Source organism: Bos mutus, chromosome 8, assembly GCF_027580195.1.
Source record: "Bos mutus isolate GX-2022 chromosome 8, NWIPB_WYAK_1.1, whole genome shotgun sequence".
NCBI classification, from domain to species: Eukaryota; Metazoa; Chordata; class Mammalia; order Artiodactyla; family Bovidae; genus Bos; species Bos mutus.
The window spans coordinates 110,049,099-110,059,316 of NC_091624.1; positions in this window are offsets into that span (position 1 = coordinate 110,049,099).

Sequence of the window (10,218 nt, forward strand, 5' to 3'; positions counted from 1 at the left end):
CACTTCATGGCAAGTAGATGGGGAGACAATGAAAACAGTGACTTACTTTATTTTCTTGGGTTCCAAAATCATGGCAGATGGTGACTGCAGCCATGAAATAAAAAGATCCTTGCTCCTATGAAGACAAGCTATGACAAACCTAGACAGCATATTAAAAAGCAGAGTCCAAGCTATGGTTTTTCCAATAGTCATGTATGGATGTGAGAATTGGGCCATAAAGAAGGCCAAGTGCTGAAGAATTGATGCTTTTGCACTGTGGTGTTGGAAAAGACTCTTAAGAGTCCCTTGGACTGCAAGGAGATTGAACCAGTCAATCCTAAAGGAAAGTGAAAGTGAAACTCTCTCTGTCACGTCTGACTCTGCAACCCCATGAACTGAAATCCATGGAATTCTCCAGGCCAGCATACTGGAGTGGGTAACCTTTCTCTTCTTCAGGGGATCTTCCCAACCCAGGTCTCCTGCATTGCAGACGGATTCTTTATCAGCTGAGCCACAGGGGGAGCCCAAGAGTACTGGACTGGGTAGCCTATCCCTTCTCCAGCAGATCTTCCCAACCCAGGAATCGAACCAGGGTCTCCTGAATTACAGGTGGATTCTTTACCAACTTAGCTATCAGGGATCCTAAAGGAAATCAACCCTGTATATTCATTGGAAGGGCTGATGCTGAAGCTGAAGCACCAGCTGATGCTAAGAGCCCACTCATTGGAAAAGACCCTGATGCTGGGAAAGATTGAAGGCAGGAAGAGAAGGGGACAACAGAGGATGAGATGGTTGGATGGTGTCACTGACTCAATGGACATGAGTTTGAGCAATCTCCAGGAGATGATAAAGGACAGGGAAACCTGGCCTGCTGCAGTCCATGGGGTCGCAATGAGTCAGTCATGACCGAGTGATTGAACAGCAACAGTAAGAAAGCCATTCTGACCATTGTGAGGTGATACCTCTTTGTAGTTTTGATTTGCATTCCCTAATAAGCCCATTCTGAAAGAGATCAGCCCTGGGATTTCTTTGGAAGGAATGATGCTAAAGCTGAAACTCCAGTACTTTGGCCACCTCATATAAAGAGTTGACTCATTGGACAAGACTCTGATGCTGGGAGGGATTGGGGGCAGGAGGAGAAGGGGACGACAGAGGATGAGATGGCTGGATGGCATCACCGACTGGATGGACGTGAGTCTGGGTGAACTCCGGGAGTTGGTGATGGACAGGGAGGCCTGGTGTGCTGCGATTCATGGGGTCGCAAATAGTCGGACACGACTGAGCAACTGAACTGAACTGAACTGAATAATTGGTGATACTGAGCATCTTTTCATGTGTTTCTTGGCCATCTGTTTGTCTTATTTGCAGAAATGACTATTTAGGTCTTCTGCCCATTTTTTGATTGGGTTATTTGGTCTTGTTTTGTTTTGTTTTTGATATTGAACTGCACGAGCTGTTTGTATATTTTGGAGATGAATCCATTGTCAGTTGCTTCATTTGCAAATATTTTCTTCCATTCTAAGAGTTGTCTTTTTGTTTTGTTTATGGTTTCCTTTACTGTGCAAAAGCTCTTAAATTTAATTAGATCCCTTCATTGTGCAAAAGCTTTCAAGTTTAATTGGGTACCATTTGTTTATTTTTGCTTTTATTGGGGAGGTGGGTCATAGAGGATCCTGCTGTGATTTATGTCAGAGAGTGTTTTGCCTACGTTTTCCTCTAGGAGTTTTATAGTTTCTGGTCTTACATTTAGATCTTTAATCCATTTTGAGTTTATTTTTGTGTATGGTGTTAGAAAGTGTTCTAGTTTCATTCTTTAACAAGTGGTTGACCAGTTTTCCCAGCTGCTGCTGCCACCACCAAGTCACTTCAGTTGTGTCTGACTCTGTGTAACCCCATAGACAGCAGCCCAACAGGCTCCCCCATCCCTGGGATTCTCCAGACAAGAACACTGGAGTGGGTTTCCATTTCCTCCTCCAGTGTGTGAAAGTGAAAAGTGAAAGTGAAGTCACTCAGTCCTGTCTGACTCGTAGCGACCCCATGGACTGCAGCCTACCAGGCTCCTCTGTCCATGGGATTTTCTAGGCAAGAGTACTGGAGTGGCTTGCCCACCACCGCTTGTTAAAAAGAGATTGTGTTTTCTCCATTGTATATTCTTGCCTCCTTTGTCAAAGATAAGATGTCCATAGATGCATGGATTTATCTCTGGGCTTTCTGTTTTGTTCCATTGATCTATATTTCTTTCTTTGTGCCAGTATCATACTGTCTTGATGACTGTAGCTTTGTAGTATAGTCTGAAGTCAGGCAGGTTGATTCCTCCAGTTCCATTCTTCTTTCTCAAGTTTGCTTTGGCTATTTCAGGTTTTTTGTATTTCCATACAAATTGTGAAATTATTTCTTCTAGTTCTCTGAAAAATACTATTGGTAGCTTGATAGGGATTGCATTGAATCTATAGGTTGCTTTGGGTATTATACTCATTTTCACTACATTGATTCTTCCAATCCATGAACATGGTATATTTCTCCATCTATTTGTGTCATCTTTGATTTCTTTCATCAGTGTTTTATAGTTTTCTATATATAGGTCTTTTGTTTCTTTAAGTAGATTTATTCCTAAGTATTTTATTCTTTTTGTTGTAATGGTGAATGGAATTGTTTCCTTAATTTCTCTTTCTGTTTTCCCATTGCTAGTGTATAGGAATGCAAGGGATTTCTGTGTATCAATTTTGTATTCTGCAACTTTACTATATTCATTGATTAGCTCTAGTAATTTTCTGGTGTAGTCTCTGCAGTTCAATTCCAGGAAAATGAATGACCCAATCAAAAAAATGGGCCAAAGAACTAAACAGACATTTCTCCAAAGAAGACATACAGATGACTAATAAACACATGAAAAGACGCTCAACATCACTCATTATCAGAGAAATGCAAATGAAAACCATAATGAGGTATTATCTCATGCCAGTCAGAAAGGCTGCTATCAAGAAGTCTATGAACAATAAATGCTGGAGAGGGTGTGGAGAAAAGGGAACCGTCTTACACTGTAGGTGGGAATGCAAACTAGTACAGCCACTATGGCGAACAGTGTGGAGATTCCTTAAAAAACTGGAAATAGAACTGCCATATGACCCAACAATCCCACTGCTGGGCATACACACCAAGGAAACCAGAATTGAAAGAGACACGTGTACCCCAACGTTCATCGCAGCACCGTTTCCAATAGGCAGGACATGGAAGCAACCTAGATGTCCATCAGCAGACAAATGGATAAGAAAGTTGTGGTACATATACACAATGAGATATTACTAAGCTGTTAAAAAGAATGCATTTGAATCCATTCTAATGAGGTGGATGAAACTGGAGCCTATTATACAGAGTGAAGTAATTCATAAAGAGAAACACCAATATAGTATATTAACACATATATATGGAATTTAGAAAGATGGTAACAATGACCCTATATTCGAGACAGCAAAAGAGACATGGATGTAAAGAAGAGTCTTTTGGACTCTGTGGGAGAAGGTGAGGGTGGGATGATTTGAGAGAATAGTATTGAAACATGTATATTATCATATGTGAAATAGATCGCCAGTCCAGGTTTGATGCCTGAAACAGGGTGCTCAGGGCTGGTGCACTGGGATGACCCTGAGGGATGGGATGGGGAGGGAAGTGGGAAGGGGGTTCAGGATGGGGAACACATGTATACCCATGGCTGATTCATGTCAATGTGTGGCAAAAACCACTACAATATTGTAAAGTAATTGCCTCCAATTAAAATAAATAAATTAATTTTAAAAATAATAAATTTAATTAGATCCCATTTGTTTATTTTTGTTTTTATTTTCATCATTTTCAATTACCACTGTGAAAAATTTAAAGCCTATGTCTAGATAACTTCTTTGCTGGTGAATGTTCGGTTTTTTTAACATTGTTTGTTGAAGAGACTATCTTGGCTCTATTGCGCCGTTTTGCTCCTTTGTCAAAGATCAGTCGACTCTATTTATGGGCTTTTCTCTATTCTATTCCATTGATCTATTTTTCTGTTCTTCTACCAATACCTCACTGTCTTAATTACTATAGCTGTACCATAAGTTTTGGAGAAGGTAATGGCAACCCACTCCAGTACTCTTACCTGGAAAATCCCATGGACAGAGGAGCCTGGTAGGCTGCAGTCCATGGGGTCACTAAGAGTTGGGCATGACTGAGCGACTTCACTTTCACTTTACACATTCATGCATTGGAGAAGGAAATGGCTACCCACTACAGTATTCTTGGCCTGGAGAATCCCAGGGACGGGGAGCCTGACGGGCTGCCGTCTATGGGGTCATACAGAGTTGGACACAACTGAAGCGACTTAGCAGCAGCAGCAGCAGCAACCATAAGTTTTGAAGTTAAATAATATCTTTTCCTCCATACTTTATTTGTTGTTCTGGGTCTTTTGCCTCTGCATGTAAACTTTAGAATCAGTTTGTTAATATCCACAAAAAACTTGCTGGAACTTTAATTGGGATTACATTAAATCTACAGGTCAAGTTGGAAATAACTGACATTTTTACCATATTGAGTCTTCCTATCTATGAACATGGAATATCTATTTATTTCTTTAGTTCTTCTTGATTTCCTTCATCAGAGTTTTGAAGTATTCCTCATGACCTGGGACATTTTTTTAGATTTATATTGAAGTATTCCATATTATGAATTGCTGATATCAATTATATTGTGTTTTCAATTTCAAATTATTCTTGTTTATTGCTAGTATATAGGAAAGCAATTGGTTTTTGTATATTAACCATGTATCTTGCAACCTTATTACAATAACTGATTAGTTTCAGGAGTTTTCTTATGAATTCTTTTAGATTTTCTACACAGACAATCAGGTCAGCTGCAAACAAAGACAGTTTTATTTCTTCCTTCTCAGTCTGTATGCCCTCTATTTCTTTTTATTGTTTTTATTGCATTAGCTAGGACTTCTAGTATGATGTTGAAGATGGGTGGTGAGAGGGTGCATCCTTTCCTTTACCTAATCTTAGCAAGAAGTCTTCAACTTTCTGAGCACTAACTATGATGTTAACTGTAGAGTTTTGTATATGTTATTTAGGAAGTTGAGGAAGTTTCCCTCTACTAATGGTTTCTTGAGAGTTTTTATCATGAATGGGTGTTGAATTTTGTCACATGCTTTTCCTGAACCTATTGATACAATTATGTGATTTTTTTTTTTTCTTTAGCTTGTTGATATGGTGGATCACAAATGTTGAAATAGACTTGCATCCCTGGGATAAGTCTCATTTAGTCATGGCATAGAATTATCTTTATACATTGTTGAATTTGTTAGCTATCCTTGTTGAGGATTTTGCATATATGTTTAAGATAGATATTGGTCTGGCATTTTCTTAATAATGTCTTAATAATTGTTATTTCTTAATAATGTTTTTACATGGTTTTTGTATTAGGGTAGTGGTGATTTCATTGGATGAGTTAGGAAATATTCACTCTGCTTACATCCTCTGAAGGAGATTGTAGAGAATTAATATCTCTTTCTTAAATATTTGGAAGAACTCACCAGTGAGCCTGCCAGGTTCCTGTGTCCACGGGGTTTCCCAGGCAAGAAAACTGGCGTGGGTGGCCATTTCCTTCTCCAGGGGGGTCTTCCTGACCGAGGGATGGAACCTGCATCTTTTGCTTCTCCTGCATTGGCAGGAGGATTCTTTACCACTAGCACCCCCCTGGAAGTCGGGAAGAAAATAGGGTCATATGAATTGCTCAATTAAAATCACAAAAGGCAAAAAAGAAAAAGACTAGAAGGTGAAACAAAGGAACATAGAACAAGGATATAAGTAGAAAATAGTAACAACTATGATACACATTAATTCAACCATACCAGTGACCATTTTGAGTGTCAGTGGGCCAAAATACACCAGACTAAAGGCAGAGACTGTCAAAGTGGATCAAACGAGACCCAACTATATGTTGTCTACAAGAAACCAACTTTAAATATAAAGACATGTAATTAGAAGTAAAAGGATGGAGGAAGGTATACCATGTAAACACAAACAAAAAGCAATCAGGAATACCTATGTTAATTTCAGACTGAGTAGACTTCTGACTAAAGAAAGGTATCAGAGATTTAAAAAGGGCATTATGTGATGATAAAGGGATCAGTTCTCTAAATCTCATACCAGTCCATAATGTGTATGCACTTAACAACCATTTCAAAATACGAGGCAAAACTTACTAGATGAATCTACTATTATAGTTGGAGACTTCATTTCTATCAGAAATGTACAGCTCTAACAGGCAGAAAATCAGTAAGGACACAGTTGAAATCAAGAACATCAATCATCTAGATATACTGGACACATGTACTATTTCATCCAGCCACAGCTGGATACACATTCTTTTCAAGCTCACCTGAAATTTTTTTTTTTTTAATTTTTGGCCATGCCACGTATCTTGTGGGATCTTTGTTCCCTGACCTGGGATTGAACCCAGACCTTTGGCAATGAAAGTACCAAGTCCTAACCACTGAACTACCAAGCAAACTCCCAAGCTCACCTGGAACATTTACCAAGAGAGACCACATTCTCAACCATAAGACACACCTTCACAAATTTAAAAGAAAAGAAAGCATATAATGTCTATTCCCAGAACACAATGGAAATAAGCTAGAAATAAAAAAATGAAAGATAGGTGGAAAATCCCCAAACACTGAATGTGGAACAACAAACTCCTAAATAACATGGATTAAAGAAGAAATTTCAGCCCGCCACGTTCTTCTGTCCATGGGGTCGCAAGAGTCGGACATGAGTGAGCACACGTGCACTCCTATCTTCTCCCCCTTCTCAGCACGTCAGATATGCTTCTTCTTTCTTTTTCAGTTGTTGCCCTAGATGTAATGCTTCCCAGGTGGTTCAGTGGTAGAGAATCCACCTACTAAGGCAGGAGACACGGATTTGATCCCTGGGTCAGGAAGACTCTCTGGAGAAGGAAATGGCAACCCACTCCAGAATGCTTGCCTGGAGAATTCCATGGACAGAGGAGCCTGGTGGGCTGCAGTCCATGGGATCCCACAGAGTTGGACATGTCTGAGCAATTAACACTTTCCATGTATTATTGCTGTCATTCAGTTCCAGATGTTCAAGCTGGATTTAGAAAAGGCAGAAGAGCCAGAGATCAAATTGCCAACATCCATTTGGGATCATCAAAAAAGCATGAGAGTTCCAGAAAAACATCTACTTCTGCTTTACTGATTATGCCAAAGCCTTTGTATGGATCACAACAAACTGTGGAAAACTCTGACCTGCCTCCTGAGAAATCTGTATGCAGGTCAAGAAGCAACAGTTAGAACTGGACATGGAACAACAGACTGGTTCCAAATCAGGAAAGGAGCACGTCAGGGCTGTATATTGTCACCTTGCTAATTTAACTTTTATGCAGAGTACATCATGAGAAATGCCGGGCTGGATGAAGCACAAACTGGAATCAAGATTGCCGGGAGAAATATCAATAACCTCAGATATGCAGGTGACACCACCCTTATGGCAGAAAGCGAAGAACTAAAGAGCCTTTTGATGAAAGTGAAAGAGGAGAGTGAAAAAGCTGGCTTAAAACTCAACATTTAGAAAACTAAGATCATGGCATCCAGTCCCATCACTTCATGGCAAAAAGATGGGGAAATAATGGAAACAGTGAGAGACTTTATTCTGGGGGGCTCCAAAATCACTGCCGATGGTGACTGCAGCCATGAAATTAAAAGACGCTTGCTCCTTGGAAGAAAAGCTATGACCAACCTAGACAGCATATTAAAAAGCAGAGAAATTATTTTACCAATAAAGGTCCGTCTAGTCAAAGCTATAGTTTTTCCAGTAGTCAGGTATGGATGTGAGAGTTGGACTACAGAGAAAGCTTAGCACTGAAGAATTGATTCTTTTGAACTGTGGTGTTGGAGAGGACTCTTGAGAGTCCCTTGGACTGCAAGGAGATCCAACATGTCCATCCTAAAGAAAATCAGTCCTGAATATACATTGGAAGGACTGATGCTGAAGCTGAAACTCCAATACTTTGGTCACCTGATGTAAAGAGCTGACTCATTTGAAAAGACCCTGATGCTAGGAAAGATTGAAGGCGGGAGGAGAAGGGGACGACAGAGGATGAGATGGTTGGATGGTATCACCGACTTGGTGGACATGAGTTTGAGTAAGCTCTGGGAGTTAGTGATGGACAGGGAAGCCTGTCGTGCTGCGGTCCATGGGGTTGCAAAGAGTCGGACATGACTGAGCGACTGAACAGAACTGAACTCAGTCCGCTTATACGTTAGCACACATCACCTGTTTGTATATGCAAACACAGTGGCTGACTGCTGGATGGGCTTGGCAGTGAACAGTGTGTCTATCTGACTCCTGAGGGCCCTCCGTGCTCACCATCCTTTTGGCTTTAATGTAAGAGCTATACAGCTACAGCATCCTTTGTTGATTGACATGGCAGCAACAATACAGTTCTCAGGTGTGCTCAGCTTTTTACCCTGTTAGCATGGAGTGGCAACTTCCAGCTCCTGTCATGCCAGACGAGAACCAAAAAGTGCTTTTTCAGTCTGTTTTTCTTTAGCTAAAGTGGGTGGAGGGAGGACAAACAGTAGGAACTCAAAAGTTGAAATGAATTATTTTGAAATCTCAGCAATCTGATTTTGAGCAGGATTGATTGCATCGACTGGTTTTGAACAAGCATCCTATCTCATCCTTCAGATCCTGGTTGGATTGCAACTGGCCCCTGGGGGTGGGAATCTGTAGGATCAACTCTGAGAGAACAGTGCGGAGTGATCTAATCCCATCTCAAATCAAAGTTGGCTGGGGGCACGGGGTAGTCTTCCTCCCATTACACACTCAGTCTCTGCCATCTCCACACTGTTACCTGAGCTGATGTCCCTTCTTCAGCCCTGGTTCTGCCTCCCTTTGGTGGGGCTCCGCTCCAGGCCCACTGCTCGGCCAGCAGTCCAGAACTTCCCTTCCTGGATCTGCTCTTTTTCAGATCCCAATCTTTCCTTCCCTCCTGTTTTAATTCCTTGTTTGCTTGAGGATGCCTTCACACAACTTCCTCTGAAAAATACATGAGGCACAGGCTTGCTGAGTGTTTGTGGGTCTGAAAATAATTTGCGTGTTCTGCGTGATTGGTAGACTGGCTGACCACAGAGCTCAAGGAGAAGAGCCTTCCACACGTATTCCGTGAGAAAGAGAGTGTAGGCCCTTCAGTGCTGTGGGGTCCAGGGTGGACGTCCCTACACCAGGCCACAGAGCTAAGGGCCTCAGAAAGCGGTCAGGAGGGCAAGGGTCAGAGCCTCCAAGTTGAAGACAGCATGGCACACAGAATCCATAGATAAGGGGAAGGACTAGGGGAGACCCACCTAGGTGACAAGGAAGGCCAGATTTAGCCAGAGAGAGAAATACAGGCTATCCAGTTAAATTTGAATTTCAGATAAATAATGAATAATTCTTTTGGTGTAAATGTGTCCCATGGAGTCTATTTTATCTGGTGACCCTACAGATAAAATACACACACCCATCTGGCCCTCACAGGGTGGCAGGGAATTAACAGTTGAGCTGAAGCCTATATTATCTTCAAGGCTGTGAGAAAATGAACCTTTGTAGCTGAGGAACCTGGGTGGGGCTTGAGGGGGCAGGGCAGAGAAGCTGGGATGAGAAGCTGAGAATTTTCCAACTAATCACCTTGTCTTTCTACAGGGCCTCCTATAGCTCATGGAATTGCTGCTGTGTAAGAGGTCGCTGCAGGGTGATCAGCACTGCAGGTAGGGAAGGATGAGCCCAGCACGCTGTGTGTGTGTGTGGAGGGGAGGGGGCAGGCAGCCACCAGCAAAACACAGGCTGGAGGAGGGCACCGAGTTCCACGGAGAGCTGGGCTGCCATCGCCCAGACTCAGGAACACGAGCTTCATCTTAAAGAGCGCAGCAAGCGTGCTGAAAAAGAGTACGGCACTGTTGAGAAGTAAAGAGAGGCCTGAAAAAATAAGTGGAGAAAAATCTCTCAAAGCAGTAGAAATGCCAGGACAGAAACCACAGAGCAAATATAAGAGGACCAGAGGTAAATGCAGAAGTTGTAATGTACACATAAGCAGGCATTTGAGAAAGAGAAAAAGCAATCAAGGGAGGAGAGCTGATATTTAAGCAAATAGGTGAAGAAAATCTTAACAAAGCTAAAAAAATACTTGAATCTTCAGACAGAAAGGATTCTTTGC